The sequence below is a fragment of the Agelaius tricolor genome, unplaced genomic scaffold (genome assembly GCF_023055355.1).
Source record: "Agelaius tricolor isolate 1412-34295 unplaced genomic scaffold, bAgeTri1.0.p SCAF_25, whole genome shotgun sequence".
Taxonomy (NCBI): Eukaryota; Metazoa; Chordata; class Aves; order Passeriformes; family Icteridae; genus Agelaius; species Agelaius tricolor.
In genome coordinates this window covers 10,057,603-10,072,764 of record NW_027269285.1, presented here as the reverse complement: position 1 = coordinate 10,072,764, position 15,162 = coordinate 10,057,603, and the positions used below count along the sequence as shown (strand labels likewise).

Below are 15,162 nucleotides of genomic sequence, written 5' to 3'. Positions count from 1 at the left end.
AATGTCTGAGAAAATGAACTCTGCAGAGACCAGGGGCAGGGCTGCAGGAGGGGCTGGAGCTGCTCCAGGTGCTGGAGCTGAGGTTCCTCAAAGATGCCAGGGGGCAGCAACTGGAGAGAATCTGAGGGCATAGGGAGCAGAGATCCCCCTGCAGGGCCAGGAGAGCCCAGGGGGGGCTGGAGAGGCTCTGACCCCATGGGAGCCCCTGCTGGAGCAGGGTCCTGGCAGGGCCTGGGGATCCATGGAGAGAGGAGCCCACCTGGAACAGGTTTGCTGCAAGGACCCGGGACCCCATGGGAAATGGGATCCACACTGGGGCAGCTCCTGAGGGACTGAGCCCATGGGAAATGGGATCCACACTGGGGCAGCTCCTGAGGGACTGAGCCCATGGGAAATGGGATCCACACTGGGGCAGCTCCTGAGGGACTGAGCCCATGGGAAATGGGATCCACGCTGGGCAGCTCCTGAGGGACTGAGCCCATGGATAAAGGGACCCACATTGGGGCAGCTCCTGAGGGACTGAGCCCATGGATAAAGGGACCCACACTGGGGCAGTTCCTGGAGAACTCTCCCCTGGGAGGGACCCCAGGCTGGAGCAGGGGCAGAGGATGAGGAGTCCAAGGCCTCTGGAGGAAGGAGCAGGGGGGACAATGTGTGATGGGCTGACCACAGCCCCATTCCCATCCCCCTGAGCCTCTGGGGAGGAGGGAGAACAAATCAGGAGTGAAGATGAGCCTGGGAAGAAAGGAGGGGTTTGGAGAAAGTGTTTTAAGATTTGGGTTTCTTTCTCAGTTTCCTCCTCTGATGTGATGTGTTGGATAAATGGAACTGATTTCCCCCAGCTGGGTCTGTTTGCCCATGGCAGCAGCTGGTGAGGGACCCCTCCCTGCCCTTATCCCAGGCAGAGCCTTTCCCTGTGTCCTGTGTGCCCTGCCCAGCTGAGCAGGGCAGTGACAGAGGGGCTTGGTGGGCCCAGGGTCACCCCACCACAGCAGAGGGATCTTTTTTCACTTCCCCAGAACTAAACAACAGCATCAGCTTACCCAGGGGAAGAGTTGAATTTCATGGGAAGGCAAGAACAGCCCTGAAAGACAAACAAACAAAATATTTCATAAGGTGCCATTAATAAATGACAGATCAAAGAGATATTTTTCCATATGTTTCCCATATGGACCCTCATGAAAACCTTACTGGGCTGTGCAGTTTCTGGGAACAGGGAATGTTCAGAGGGAGTGCTGGAGGCTGGGGATGTACCATCCCTCACTTCAGTACAACCATGGCTATAAAACCCAGCACTTTTATGGTGCATTAGATATAAGATACCCATGAACACAGCAAAAGCCATCACCCTCCAACCAGGATCTGCAGTTTGGTTATGGACTATCATTTGACATCTTTATTTACAACTCCAAGCTAGTGCTTTACCTGCTAAAGCCTATTTATATCCCTGGAACAGATCTCCAAGTAGCTGTTAACATGTATCTGAGCAGAATAGCAAAGCCTGGTCCTGTCTGTGTGCTAAGGCAGCATTCCTGGTGGATCAGTTGTAACTAAGGTGCTCTAGAGCAGCAGCAGGCTCAGCCCTGCCCCACAGGCTCAGGGATCACCATTCCAGCCCCAGCTCGTGCTTTGGGGCTGCACTTTGTGCTCCTGAGGATGCAGCAAACTCACCTGCAGCACAAGGGACAGGGACCTTCCTGCCCAGAGCTCACCCTGCTCTGAGCTCTCCTGCCAAACACACCCTGATGTTCACACCATCAGCCAGCCTTGCCAGAGCCTCTGTGTTCTCTGGACACCACAAATTAAAGGATTAACATCCAGATCTAAGGAATAACCTGGACAAAACAGAAAGGATTAAATCTGGATGAGTGGCTTTTCCCCACCACAGCCTCCTTGTAAAGCTTTGGTGGACTCTGCTGGAGGTCAAGACAGTTTTCCAGCTGGATTTTCTCACTATTTTCTCTATTATCTCTTTACCCTGTAAATATGGTTTCCACATGGCTCAAAGCATAACTACCAGAAGCCTTCCCTTTTCTCATTTGTGCTCACAGATGGATTTGGAGAAGAATGACTGAGCCCAGATCTGTCAGCAGGGCCCAGGGTGGACTCAGCCTGTGCTGCCCTTTCACAGCATCACAGAATGGGTTGGGCTGGAAGGGACCTTAAAGCCCATCCAGGGCCACCCCTGCCATGGCAGGGACACCTCCCACTGTCCCAGGCTGCTCCCAGCCCTGTCCAGCCTGGCCTTGGGCACTGCCAGGGATCCAGGGGCAGCCCCAGCTGCTCTGGGCACCCTGTGCCAGGGCCTGCCCACCCTCACAGGGAAGAATTCCTAATTCCCAATATCCCATCTAAGCCTATTATCTCCCAGTTTGAAGCCATTCTCCTTTGTCCTGTCACTCCAGACCCTTGTGAATTGTGTCTCTCCATCTTTCTTGTCAGCTCCTTCAGGAATCAAACCTGAGGGATTTTATTTGTCTTGGCTGAAGATACTCCACAGGGACAAGGTAGTTATTTAAATAACCAAACTCCAAAGCATTTTCTGGGTGATTTTGTTCTGTTTGTTTAATTGACAAGTCCCTTATTACATATACAGTTTTAAAAGTGATACTGACAGGCTTCAGGAATCACTGGGCAAAGAAAAACAATAAATCTGTAAGGGAAAAAAGGATACTTTACAGAGATGACAAATTAGGGTGAAAAATGCTCAGATTGCACAAAGTGCTTTCTGGGGAAGTTTATTGTACTATTTACAGCTTCTGAAAATGTGAGTCAGGGAAAGCTGCTTTCTCCTCTCCCCAAGCTGCTTTTACTGATGAGCATCCTGAGAGAGAATATGGAATTGTGGCTGTGAGGGCAGCGTGGGCTTGTCCCTGCTGTGGGGAGGAGCAGAGGGAGCAGCAGGGCCCCTGCAGGCACAGCCCTGGTGTGTTTGGGCTTTCTGTGCCACTGAGGGGCAGCTGAGCAGGAGGGCTGGCCCTGGGGACAAACAGCAGCACTGGGGACAGGGGCACTGGCAGAGTTGGTGGCACTGGGGATGGGGCACAGGGGCACTGGCAGAGTTGGTGGCACTGGGGACAGGGCACAGGGGCACTGACAGAGCTGGTGGCACTGGGGACAGGGCACAGGGGCACTGGCAGAGTTGGTGGCATTGGGGACAGGGTGCATGGCACTGGCAGAGCTGGTGGCACTGGGGACAGGGGCACTGGCAGAGCTGGTGGCACTGGGGACGGGGCACAGGGGCACTGGCAGAGTTGGTGGCCCTGGGGACAGGGGCACAGGCAGAGTTGGTGGCACTGGGGACAGGGCACAGGGGCACTGGCAGAGCTGGTGGCACTGGGGACAGGGTGCATGGCACTGGCAGAGCTGGTGGCACTGGGGACAGGGCACAGGGGCACTGGCAGAGTTGGTGGCATCGGGGACAGGGGCACTGGCAGAGTTGGTGGCACTGGGGACAGGACAAAGAGGCATTGGCAGAGCTGGTGGCACTGGGGGCACACTGGGTGCCTGCAGCAGCCTGACAGCCACCAGGACAGGGATCCTGCAGGGTTGGCTCTGCACAGGGAGGAGAGGGGGCAGTGAAGCTCAAAGCAGGGTGACACAGGGACCTGGTGGCCCTGGCTGGGGCAGGGCCAGCCCCAAAGGCAGGGCAGAGGCTGTGATCCATCCCTGCTCTGCTGCCCAGTCCAGGTTCACACCACTGCTGCTCACAGCTGCATTTTTTCACCTCTCAGCACTGGGGTTTTGCAACAATTCTTCCTAATTAATGCAAATTTTCTTTTTCCTGGTAAGTTCAGAGAAAAACGAGGTGAACCAGGGAACCTGATAGAGCAGTGCCACAAGCACTGACCCAGTTCTGTGTGAGAGGCAAGCAGAGGGGCAGGGAAAAATGTCCTCGAGCCCATGGGGACACAGGTGACATCTCCTGCCCCCACAGCCCAACCTCCCACCGAGTTCTGGGGAGAGCTGCAGAGTGCAAGGTGAAAAAAAATTCAGACATGAAAGAACTGGAGCCTCTTCATGGCACTCCCAGCGCTGCTGCACCTTTTCCCTTCCTCAAGTTAAAACAAAAGGGTGGAATTGCCCTGAGCCAAACATCTCATGTGACAAATACAAAGCTACAATCAAATATCTGGCAGTTTCACTCTCCTCCAACTCAACATGAGAACTGAAATCACCTGGGACACTTGAGCTGAAGCACAAGGAGATGATGTGCACTTAGAGAGGGCAGGTTGAGGCTACAGAGGGTTGGTTATTTCCTATTTCCCCTCTTGTGAAAATTGTTGTGCTGTGACTTGCCTACTCCTGAAGATACAGCATGAAGTTTACTTTAGGAAGATGTTTGGTTTTCCTTGCAAATACCCTAAAAGAGCTGCACCATTAGAATTTTATCACTCTCTTTAGCTCTAGCCTTGTAAAAAATTAAATCCTCCCCTTTCCCTTTTGTGATATCTGACTCTCCAATATTACAGCAGGAGTCTTTCAGAATATAAAACAATGTTTCAGACATCACAGCTTGATACAATATTTGGATTTTTTTCTTGTGATGGCATCTGTGTGTTTACAAAGTGGCAATGCACCACAGTTCCCAAGGGAGCAAAACTTATTTCCTCAACTAATCTCTTTACTGAGAGAGCAGTGGAGATCTCAGCAAATTTGCTGAGCTATAAAAGCTTTTGTCCCTGGGACAAAGCACATCAAACCCTGACACACAAAATTCATTAGACAGAGGTGAGGGAAGCACGATCAGCCCTGCTGGCTCCCACAGTAAGAATCACAGAATCTCAGACTGGTTTGGGCTGGGAGGGACCTCAAAGCCCATCCAGTGCCACCCCTGCCATGGCAGGGACACCTCCCACTGTCCCAGGCTGCTCCCAATGTCCAGCCTGGCCTTGGGCACTGCCAGGGATGCAGGGGCAGCCCCAGCTGCTCTGGGCACCCTGTGCCAGGGCCTGCCCACCCTCCCAGGGAACAATTCCTAATTCCCAATATCCCATCCATCCCTGCCTCTGGCAGTGGGAGCCATTCCCCCTGTCCTGGCACCACACACCCTTGTCCCCAGTCCCTCTCCATCTTTCCTGGAAGCCTCGTTCAGCTACTGAAATTCACTCCAGAATGTTCCAGGTTCAGGCCTCCACTCAAAATTCCACCCACTAAACCCATCCCAGACTCTGTGGGATACAAAGGCATCTGGACAGAGCCTTCTGCTCCTCACCAGAAGCTCAGAGAGCCACAGCTGGAAGTTACAGGTGCTTTTCTCAGGGTCCAGACATCAAACAAGCTCTGCTCAACTTCGGTTTCCAGCATCACTGGAATAAACTGATGACAACGTGAAGTTGGCAGAGGAGCTCTGAGCAAAGCATCTAAATATAAAATGAAGAAAAATTGATGCTCTGTACAGGGTAATTAACTCATGCAAGCCAATGTACATCAGGCAACAGCAAATGTGAATTCCAGAAACCTGAGGCTGAATCTCTGCATCCTGCTCAGCTCCATCTCTTATTAACATCAAGGGAAATTCTGATAAATAAGAGATTCAGCGCCTGGCTTTTCATCTGAAGTTCAAACATCCACAGTTACTTCTCCAAAGGAGCTTCTCCAGATCTGTGAGGCTGATCCAAGCAGAAAGCCTGGATTCATGGGGTGCAAACCCCAAGAGGGAATTTATGGAAACATCAAGGCATGGCTGAGTGCAGAGCACTGCATCACTGGCAGCAGCAGCAGAATGCAAACACCATTCCCATCCCACATCTGCTGCTGCTCTGTCCTAAGAGATGATCCCTGGGGAGTTCACAGGCTGAGCAAATGTCTGGGTTTGAACAGACAGGTGAGTGCTAAGGAAAGGCAGGAGCCTCCCCTGAAATAGAAAATGCAAACCCCCTCCCTCTGAATTATTATAATGTTGAAATTAAGGGGCTCTCAGGCAAAATTATGGGAATAGGAATAACAGTTCTTTATTAGGAAAATTAAAAATACAAATGCAATAGTGCAAACAAAATAAAATTTAAAAAAAAACAAACAAAACAAAAACAAAACAAAACAAAAAAAAAACCAAAAACAAAAAAAAAAAAAAAAAAAAAAACAAAAACAAAAAAAAAACAAAACAAAAAAAAAACCAACAAAAAAAAAAAAACCAAAAAACCCACCACTGCCAGAGTCAGACCATGCCCTGTCCCCTGTGTGTCAGGGGGTGGCACAGCCCCATCCCATGGGGGCTCAGCCCTCCTGCAGTGCCAGCTGTGGCTCTGCTGGAGCAGGGATCCTGCACAAGGGGGGAGTTTTCCTCTGCAGCTCCAGGGCTGCTGCAGATGGGCCTGGGCTCCCTCTGGCCATGCAGGGCAGCAGAAGCTGCTCCTCTGGCAATGCCCTGGGCAAAGGCTGCTGGGCTGTGCCAGGCTCACATTGGATCCAGGTAGGAATGCTTGGCTCCTGCCCTGGGCAATGCAGCATCTCCCCATGGGATGCTGGAATTGGATCAGCCCTGCAGGGACACTCAGTGGCCATGGACAGCAGAGATCTCCTGCAGGGAGGATTGGCTGGGGGAGAGATCAAGAAAACTGCCCCAAGAACAGCAGAGAACTGCCCCAGCTCTGACACATGGGGACAGAACACACAGCCCCAGCCACACCCTGCAGCAGCAGAGCACAGCCTGAATCAGATGTGTGCTTGGAATGGGAGCTGCTAGAGAGAAAACAAACACCTAAGGCTGGAAACTGCTGCTGGCCCCATTCCTCCTCTGGATCTGAGCCAAAGCCACCCCAAAAGGTCAATGCTGTGCTGGGAGCTCTGTTTTAGGGGAGACATCCAGGGTAAGGATCACCTGGCAGCTGCAGGGAGTTTCCAGGAGGACTCAAATGAGTGGCCCGGTACTTTCTACTGATTAAAGAACCAAAAATATAAAGAACCAAATATGAAACCAAATAAAGAAAAAAATGGAAAAATGAGAACAGCATAGAAAAATGAAAATATGAGTTTGAGAATTGCAGTTCTGGACTCTCCCCAGTCCTTTTTACCTGCCCTGTGTGTGGTATTTTCTCCAGGAACCTCCTGTAAACATGCACAGACTCTGAATATTCCCAATTCCCTCAGGTCTGAGGTGCAGCTGTGTTTCATTGAGATCTTTTCCAAGCAGAGCCTCTGTTGAGAGTTCTTGGGAAGCAGCCAGCACCTCAGGACAGGGTATCTGTGATTTGAGGATGCCCTCGGGCAGGGGTGAGTGGCACTGAGATGAGCGTCTGTCCCTGAGGTGTGGTGGCTGCAGACCTGTGGAAGGGGCTTTACAGCCACTTCTGTGAGAGAAGTTTGATCAGAGGATCCATGTTTGCCCCTGAAAGAATTTCCTACCAAGGCCATTGGCATAGAAACCAAGAAAGAAGGATAAATTAGAGAAACCTGCAGCTGCCTGTTCCAATGAGCACTTTGTTTGTCTCTCATGACCAGTGAGTGAAGTGTAAACTGATGAGTTTTGTAAGAATGCATAAAAAGCATGCCTGCTAGAGTAAAACCAGTTTGAAGCCTTCTGGAAATGGAGTGTGTTGCTCTGTACTGTGTCTGTCTCAAGTACAACACAGAGCCCTCAGCTGCACCCCCAGCTCCTCCAGGAGCCTTTCCCTGAGCCCCCAGGGCAGCCTGGCCCTCCAGAGCTCTGGGGCCTCTCTCACACCTGGTCCAGTTCAAACTCTCCCATCTTCCCAGTTCCAACACCTTCCCAGTTCAGTAACCCCAGTCAGCCCCAACACAGAGACAGGTGTGGACATTCCAAGTCCTGACATCCTCAGAGTAGCTCTGTCCTCTCTGATTAACCACAGCAGGCAAGATATGACCCTATCAAATCACAGAGACATTTCATCATCTAAAATAAGAAAGGCACATTCCTTACACCACATTTGCCAAATCTCTCATTTGTCCCACAATTGTTAAATATTAGCTGCTCTTTCAAGCCAGTCTGTATTTTTATCCCCATCTTCTCCCAGGTTCCCTCTGTACTCTGCATTTCTGCACCACCTCATTACACACAGTCACCACTTGCTGTTAAACAGCTGCTGCATTTTATGCCTGCAACAGAACTGACCTCTAGATCTGGGTGTGCTTTGTTTTTAAAGCATTTCTTTCTCCTGAATGAAAATCACCAAATTAAAGCAAGGTATTTCTTTACCCCTTCTCAGAGTGTAACAGAATGCAAAAACATAAATCAAAGTATGTTTAAACACCTTTTCCAAATCACATAAAACCCCATCTATCTTGCTAGCAACCGAGAGCTCTTCCTACACACTGAACACAGCAGATGTTAAAAAGCTGTTTAATCTTCTTTAGAGCACTTTAGGTAAAAAGCTGTGGCTTTCAAATATGTACAAAGAAGGTCAGAAAAGTAAAATGCCTTGAAATGGTTTTGCTCAAGGGCCATGGGATCTGAAGTGACCTCTGTAATTTCTTGAGTTCCCAAACTTCAATATTATCAAGGCCTCTTTCCTTTTTGATGTTTGAACTATGATGAAGGTGGGTGTTGCTGGGTGGGGGTTGTAGCTAAACGTTTTAAGCATTTTTGATTTATTCTCCTTGCAAGGTTAGTGTACCTGAGGCTGCAGTTAATGACTGGAGAGCCACTGAAGGGTGGATTTACCATCATCACTTTCCCATCCCCCTCACAAGGATGGCTTTACTGTTTCTCCTGGATGTTTAAGTAAGTAAATAAATAAACACACAAATAAAGCTGCAGCCCCTCAACATCTCAAACCACACAAGTATTTCACAAAGTTACTGCTGTTGGAAAGGTTCCTCTTGCTGTACAAAAGGCTATTGCATCTCTGCCCTGGCTCATTCCCAACACTGCCAACATCTGCACCAAATCCTTGGGAACCTGATCCCTTGGAGAGCCACACTGCCCTCCCTACCTCTCCTGGCCTCAGTGGTGCCACCAAACACCAAAGCAGCTTCATAGCAGGGCCTGCAAATCCCCCCTCTCTTTCCACAGGTTGTCCTCTCTCCTGGTAGGATTCATGGCTTTCAGTGTTTATTACTCTCATCCTGATTAACACAGACCATTTTCCATAAGCACACACACAAACCCCTTACTTCCAAGTTATGGCATTCCTTGATGCAATTTAGAACATCTCTGCTGCACAAAAAAAAATTAAAATCAATGATTCATCCAATTTCAATTCAGTCATTGATCCAAAGAAAAGTTAACTTCCTGTGTTTATTCCTGCACTTACAGTTTAAAACCACCAAGGAAAAAACACCTTTTTTTTTTTTTTTTGAAAGGGAAGGTTTCCTCCTATTTAATTCTCTCCAATATTGTATTGTAGCTTCACTTGAAAGAAATAGATCAGAAAAATGTTCTGCATAAGAGGTGAAGCAAAGTGTAGAATAAAACCCTGTGAACAGCTGGAAAATGGGACAAAGCCAGAATTAAGGGAGTGCTGCTGCACACCTGCACTGCATGGACAGAGCAAAGGCCCAGTGCAGTGAGGGCACAACAAATGGGTATTTCTGATAGACTCTGCATGAGGCCTCCCTGCACAGCCCTGCAGGAGGCTGTGCTTGTTCTCAGTGGTTTCTGCAGCACACCCAGGTGGCCCTGGGCTCCCTGAGTTCCCTGCTTGGCCCTGGGCTCCCAGGCTGTCCCAGGGTTCCCAGGCTGTCCCTGGCTATCCCTGGCTATCCCTGGGTTCCCTGGCTATCCCTGGCTATCCCTGGCTGTCCCAGGGTTCCCTGGCTATCCCTGGGTTCCCTGGCTATCCCTGGCTATCCCTGGGTTCCCTGGCTGTCCCTGGCTCCCTGGGTGTCCCTGGCTATCCCTGGGTTCCCTGGCTGTCCCTGGCTGTCCCAGGGTTCCCTGGCTGTCCCAGGCTGTCCCTGGCTATCCCTGGCTGTCCCAGGGTTCCCTGGCTATCCCTGGGTTCCCTGGCTATCCCTGGCTATCCCTGGGTTCCCTGGCTGTCCCTGGCTCCCTGGGTGTCCCTGGCTATCCCTGGGTTCCCTGGCTGTCCCTGGCTGTCCCAGGGTTCCCTGGCTGTCCCAGGCTGTCCCTGGCTATCCCTGGCTGTCCCTGGCTATCCCTGGCTGTCCCTGGCTGTCCCTGGCTATCCCTGGCTGTCCCAGGGTTCCCTGGCTGTCCCTGGCTATCCCTGGGCTCCCTGGGTGTCCCTGGGCTCTGTAGCCAGCACTGAGGATGGAGGGACAGAAGGCTGCAGCCTCCTGTGCTCACAGGGCTGGCTCAGGGCCAGGCTGGGGCACTGGTGTGCTTTGTGCTGTCCCCAAGAACAGGCAGTGATCCCTCCTTGTACTTCCCTCCCCTCCACAGCAGGATGGCCCTGTCCAGCCCAGGGCTCAGCTCTCCTGCAGGATAACCCTCCCTGTCCAGCCCAGGGCTTGTTGGAACCCAGCACATCCCTCTGGCTGTCCTGAGCAGCCCAGACCCCTGCCAAGGGGCTCAGAGACCCTGGCACAGAGCCCAAGATGCCTGTGTGGGTTTGATCATGACCCATGGAGCAAATTACCAACCTTAGATGAAGATCTGCAAGCCACGACAAATTAAGTAGAATGTTAGTGAATTTATCACAGGGTGGAAAAGTAGATTTTGGGGTTTTTTAGAATGGGGATTCAGGGGGCAAGATGGAGGAACTGGGCGTGTCCAGCCTTTCTCCTTCTTCTTCTTGGCCTCCATCTTCTGCTGTGATGGTGGCACTTTGGGATTGGTTTAGAGTAGAAGCTCACTGTCTAACATAGGTGATAGGTATTGGAAGGTAATTGTAAATACTGTACAGGTAGTTTTTAGTATAAAGACATAACACAGCCCCAGGGGCAGGCAGAGTGCCTCAGACTGTCGTGCTGAGCAGACCTCGGCAGGACAGGAGAAAGAATTTTATAGATAAAATACAATAAACAACCTTGAGACTGAGAAATGAAGAACTCTGACTCCTTCTTTAAGCACCTGGCTGGGAAAAGAGACTTTTTAACATTTCTAGGGGCCACTCTGACCAGCCAGAGACCCCAACAAGGGCTCAGCTCTCCTGCAGGACAACCCTCCCTGTCTGTCCCATGTCCTGACTGTCCCAGGACAGGAGCTGAGCCATGGGGTGGGACCTGCCTTAGCAGCTGCTCAAAGTCTTCTCTGGCTCCAGAGAAAGCCAGATGAGCACTCTTTGTGCTCATCAAGGAGTTCCTGGCAGCTGGAGATGCCTCAGGAGCCATCCAGGGCTGGGTTTCTCCGTGCCCTCACACAGTGCCCGGGCAGGGACAGCACCCTCAGTGACAGATTTGTCACCCTCTGCTGCAGCCAGCAGCCTTTGGCACCACCAGCTCCCAGCTCCCTTCTCTGGCTGCCTCACTCCAGCCAACAAAGCATCACTGCCATGCTCCACAAAAGTTACAATTCATTATTTTTAGCCCTGAAAGGGGGAATCATGTGAATACTGGTGCACTTGACAGCTCACTCATTTACGTCAATTGAAATAATTTATTAGAACCAGGCCCAAAAGCTAAGTTTCCTAAAAAAAAAATGTATTTGTTTCCCTACATCTGTTCAATAAAGCAATAACAAAGGCATTGTTGTTGCTAGCAGCTCCTGGAAGGAATAATTAAGGAAACATGGAAGAAGCTGCCTTTCAAGACTCAACCTGTCTTCACCTGCCTCCTCCTTGTGATCTGTCAGCACCCAGCTGAAATTAATTCTAAAGGGGTACACAGAGATCTATTGCACTAATTGCCAATTAAACAGGGAAATAAGGGCAAGTCTGACAGACTGAAATCCAGACCCACTCCAAAGCCAAGGCAGGTTCATAATGCCCCTTATTTTTAACTTTTCCTTATGATCTCCAGTTTGCAACTTGAACACGAAGAGCATTTCTCCCCACATCATTGCAAAGAAAGAAATAATCGAGTCCACCTTTTATCCCAGCACTTGGCCCAACTTCCAAAATCTGCCAAGCAGCTGTGGGTCAGCAGGTCTATGCTCACTGACTGATGTCATGCATCCAAAATAGCTCACCTCAATTTAGGGAGCACAGAGGGCTCTGGGCTGCAAAAGGCAGCCCCACATTCGTAGCTGTGAGAGCTCTCTAGTGAAACCATGACAATTTGTGCTTTTATTTACATTAAAGGCTACCCCAGTGGTGCTCAGGTGATGACTTTATTGGCACTGTTGGAGCTTTTTGAACAGCAGAGCCCTCTCCAAGCCCGAGGAGGTAAAGAGGTTATTCCTGCAGCTCTGCACCATCTGCTTTGATGTAGGCTTGCAATGGTACTGAGAGCAGATTGAAAAGTGTTGGAGATTTCATAAATGTAATAAATGATGGGCTTTAGTGTCCTGGAGTTGGAGTATCCATGACAACTCTGCTGTGCCAAGGGACTTCCAGTCATAAACTGAGAAAGTCACTTAAAGCCTGGTTTTGTAAGATGCAGCAAGGGCCTGGTGGGATTTTTCTCTTAATCCCTGAAGACTTCCCTGCCTCCAGCTGTAATGGGAGACAACATCCCCAGCTGTAAGGCTCCTCACTTTCAGCTGGCCCCTAGAGTAATTACAGCTTAAAGAAGATCTACCTAGAAAATTGTTCCCAGAAGGAAGCCCCACTAATCCACTTCATTTCAAAACCCAAAAATACAAAAACCCCCAAACCACGCACAAACCCCCCTACTTAAATCTGTTACCATTGTAGCATCTAAAGAGTTCACCCAGAACAGAGCCCCAGGGGACCCAAAACCTGATTATCCCAAGCATGGCAGATGCCACCTAAGCCCACCAACACACATGCCCCAGTGCTTTTTAGAAACCCTCCTTTTTCTGGCCAAGTACTGGGAGTCGAGGGCTGGGGCATAGCTGCTGTTTTCTATTCAGTCAATTCTTCCCCTAAAGAATTACTCTTTATTCTGTCTCATTAGATGATGAGCATTTAGAGACACATTTGAAAGCACTTCCCTTCCAAATGCTTGGTGACACAAGCATAGGTCAGCTGACAACTTTACAACTTTGATCCATCACTAATTCTGTTTTCCAGAGTGATCTCAGAGCACAAGCCTCTGCCCCAGCCAACCCCTGCTGCTGCTTGTTCTTCTCAAAGAATGAACAGAAGTGGCCTCTTCCCCTCCTGTTTCCCAACAGTGAACATTAAAGAGCAGCACACAGCCCATTCCCTTTCTGTGATTAACTGGTTTGACCACATACATTATTCATGAGCACTTGAGGTTTTAATTGTAAAACTCAGCCCTTATGTGGTGTAGGACTGTCAGCTGTCCTGGAGGTTCAATGCTGGACTGTTCAGGATTCCCAGTTTCCAATCCCCCAACTCATCACTGAAGCATTTACTGAACCCAACACTTCCAGAGCAGCCTGTGGAACCAAGTGCTCACATGCCAGATTTAGACATTGCACAGATCCTCTGAGATTCAGGCAGAGTACCCGAATGCATCAGAGATCCACCTTTTCCAGGATTTTACTAAAAGGCTCCTGACAGCTCCAAGTCCCACTGGCCTGACCCTCACTCCATGCCAAGGCCACAGAGCCCTGAGGTGTCACAGACATCTTTTATGGAAAATCCTTTCCTTAGGATTTTTCCCCCTGAGAAGCTGAGAGGCCTCAGGAACAAAATGAAACCAATGGTTATCTGCTGCTGTGGAATGCAACAGGTGCATCTGGGATTGGGCTCATGTGGTTGTTTCTAATTAATGGCCAATCACAGTCAGCTGGATTGGACTCTCTGTCCAAAACACAAGCCTTTGTTATCATTCCATTCCTTTTCTATTCTTAGCCAGCCTTCTGATGAAATCCTTTCTTCTATTCTTTTAGTATAGTTTTAATATAATATTTATAATAAAATAATAAATCAGCCTTCTGAAACATGGACTCAACATTCTCGTCTCTTCCCTCATCCTCAGACCCCTGTGAACACGGTCACAATGAGGAGTGCACAGCTGGGAGAGGGTCCAGCTCTGCTCAGCCAACAGCAGCACTCCTTCCACAGGGACCAAGGGACTTCATCTGGGGAGACACAAATGATTCTGGGCAGGAATCTGAAAGAAATGGAACCCCAGGCTGGGCCAGGCTGGGAGGGGGCCCAGAGGGTCCCTGTGGCACCTCCCTGCTCAGGCAGGGCCATCCCAGAGCACAGGGCACAGCATTGTGTGCACAGGGCTCTGCAGGATCCCCGCTGAGGGAGACTCCAGCCCCTCCCTGGGCAGCCTGCTCAGGGCTGGGCACTGCCCAGGGCAGAAGTTGTGCCTCCTGGGCAGGGGCAGCTCTGGGCTCAGGGCCTGCCCGTGGCTCTGGTGCCACTGCTGGGCCTGGAGCCGAGCCTGGCTCCAAAGGTGACCCAGGTCCCACCAGGAGTGGCACAGCAGGGCTCCCACAAACTGAGCACCACCACATGGGAAAATAGGGGGGCCCTTGGACTGCAGGACCCCAGGGGCAGCAGGGATAAAAGCCTCAGGAGACCAGACTGGCCAAGCTCTGCTCATTAGCTCCTGGTAATGAGTGAGAGGTTAATTAACCACCCAGCAGCACAGCCCAGCCTGCTGGAGTTACAGCCAAACCCAAACAGGAGCAGCATCTCACACACAACTGACAGGGCTGGTCTCCAGATCATTTATTGACTCATTTACACTTCTTTTGTCACTAAAGTTACTAAATTTTTATAGTGTCCATGGGCAGCAGAAACCCCAACTTGACCAACCAAGAAGTTTCTCAAAAGCTTGGTGGTTGTTGCTATTTGCAAACCTGAGGTGCTGCAGTTCAGCTGCAGCTTTTGACATCAAAAGCACATTATGGAAATCTGGTTCACAAGTAGACAGCACTGAAAAAACTGTATCCCTACCAAATCTAATTTGATTAGCATTTCTATACAGAGGTCTCAGTATTTTGGAGAAAATACTGCAAAAAATTAGTTGATAGGCTTTTCCCTTGCTAAAAATAACACACCACGGGCTTGGGCATGTTTAGAAAATTCTCTCTACTGAGAAAGAGGCTTTCCATACTTCTCCAGTTACAAATTAATAAAAAAACAAAGAAAACGTAGAAAAGCAAACATATTTTTAAAAAATTTAAACCCTTATGTGAAGTTGAAGATTACCTTGGAACATAGCTGTTAACTAATAAGCTCTTAGAGCCCAAATGATAATTTTAAATAAACCTTCTTATTTCAAATTGTTATGTCTTCAGGGAATTTTCTA

At 49.8% G+C, this 15,162-nt stretch overlaps 1 long non-coding RNA gene across 1 annotated transcript in view; it reads right to left on the bottom strand.

Moving 5' to 3' along the window:
- Positions 1–15,162, bottom strand: part of LOC139600218 (uncharacterized) — a 65,436-nt gene that overhangs the window by 10,891 nt on the left and 39,383 nt on the right. Inside the window, exons 3-4 of the long non-coding RNA XR_011682446.1 lie at positions 1,672–1,835; positions 1,044–1,084 (exon numbers count right to left, since the gene is read on the bottom strand). This is a non-coding gene — a long non-coding RNA (uncharacterized lncRNA). The remainder of the gene's footprint in view (positions 1–1,043; positions 1,085–1,671; positions 1,836–15,162) is intronic.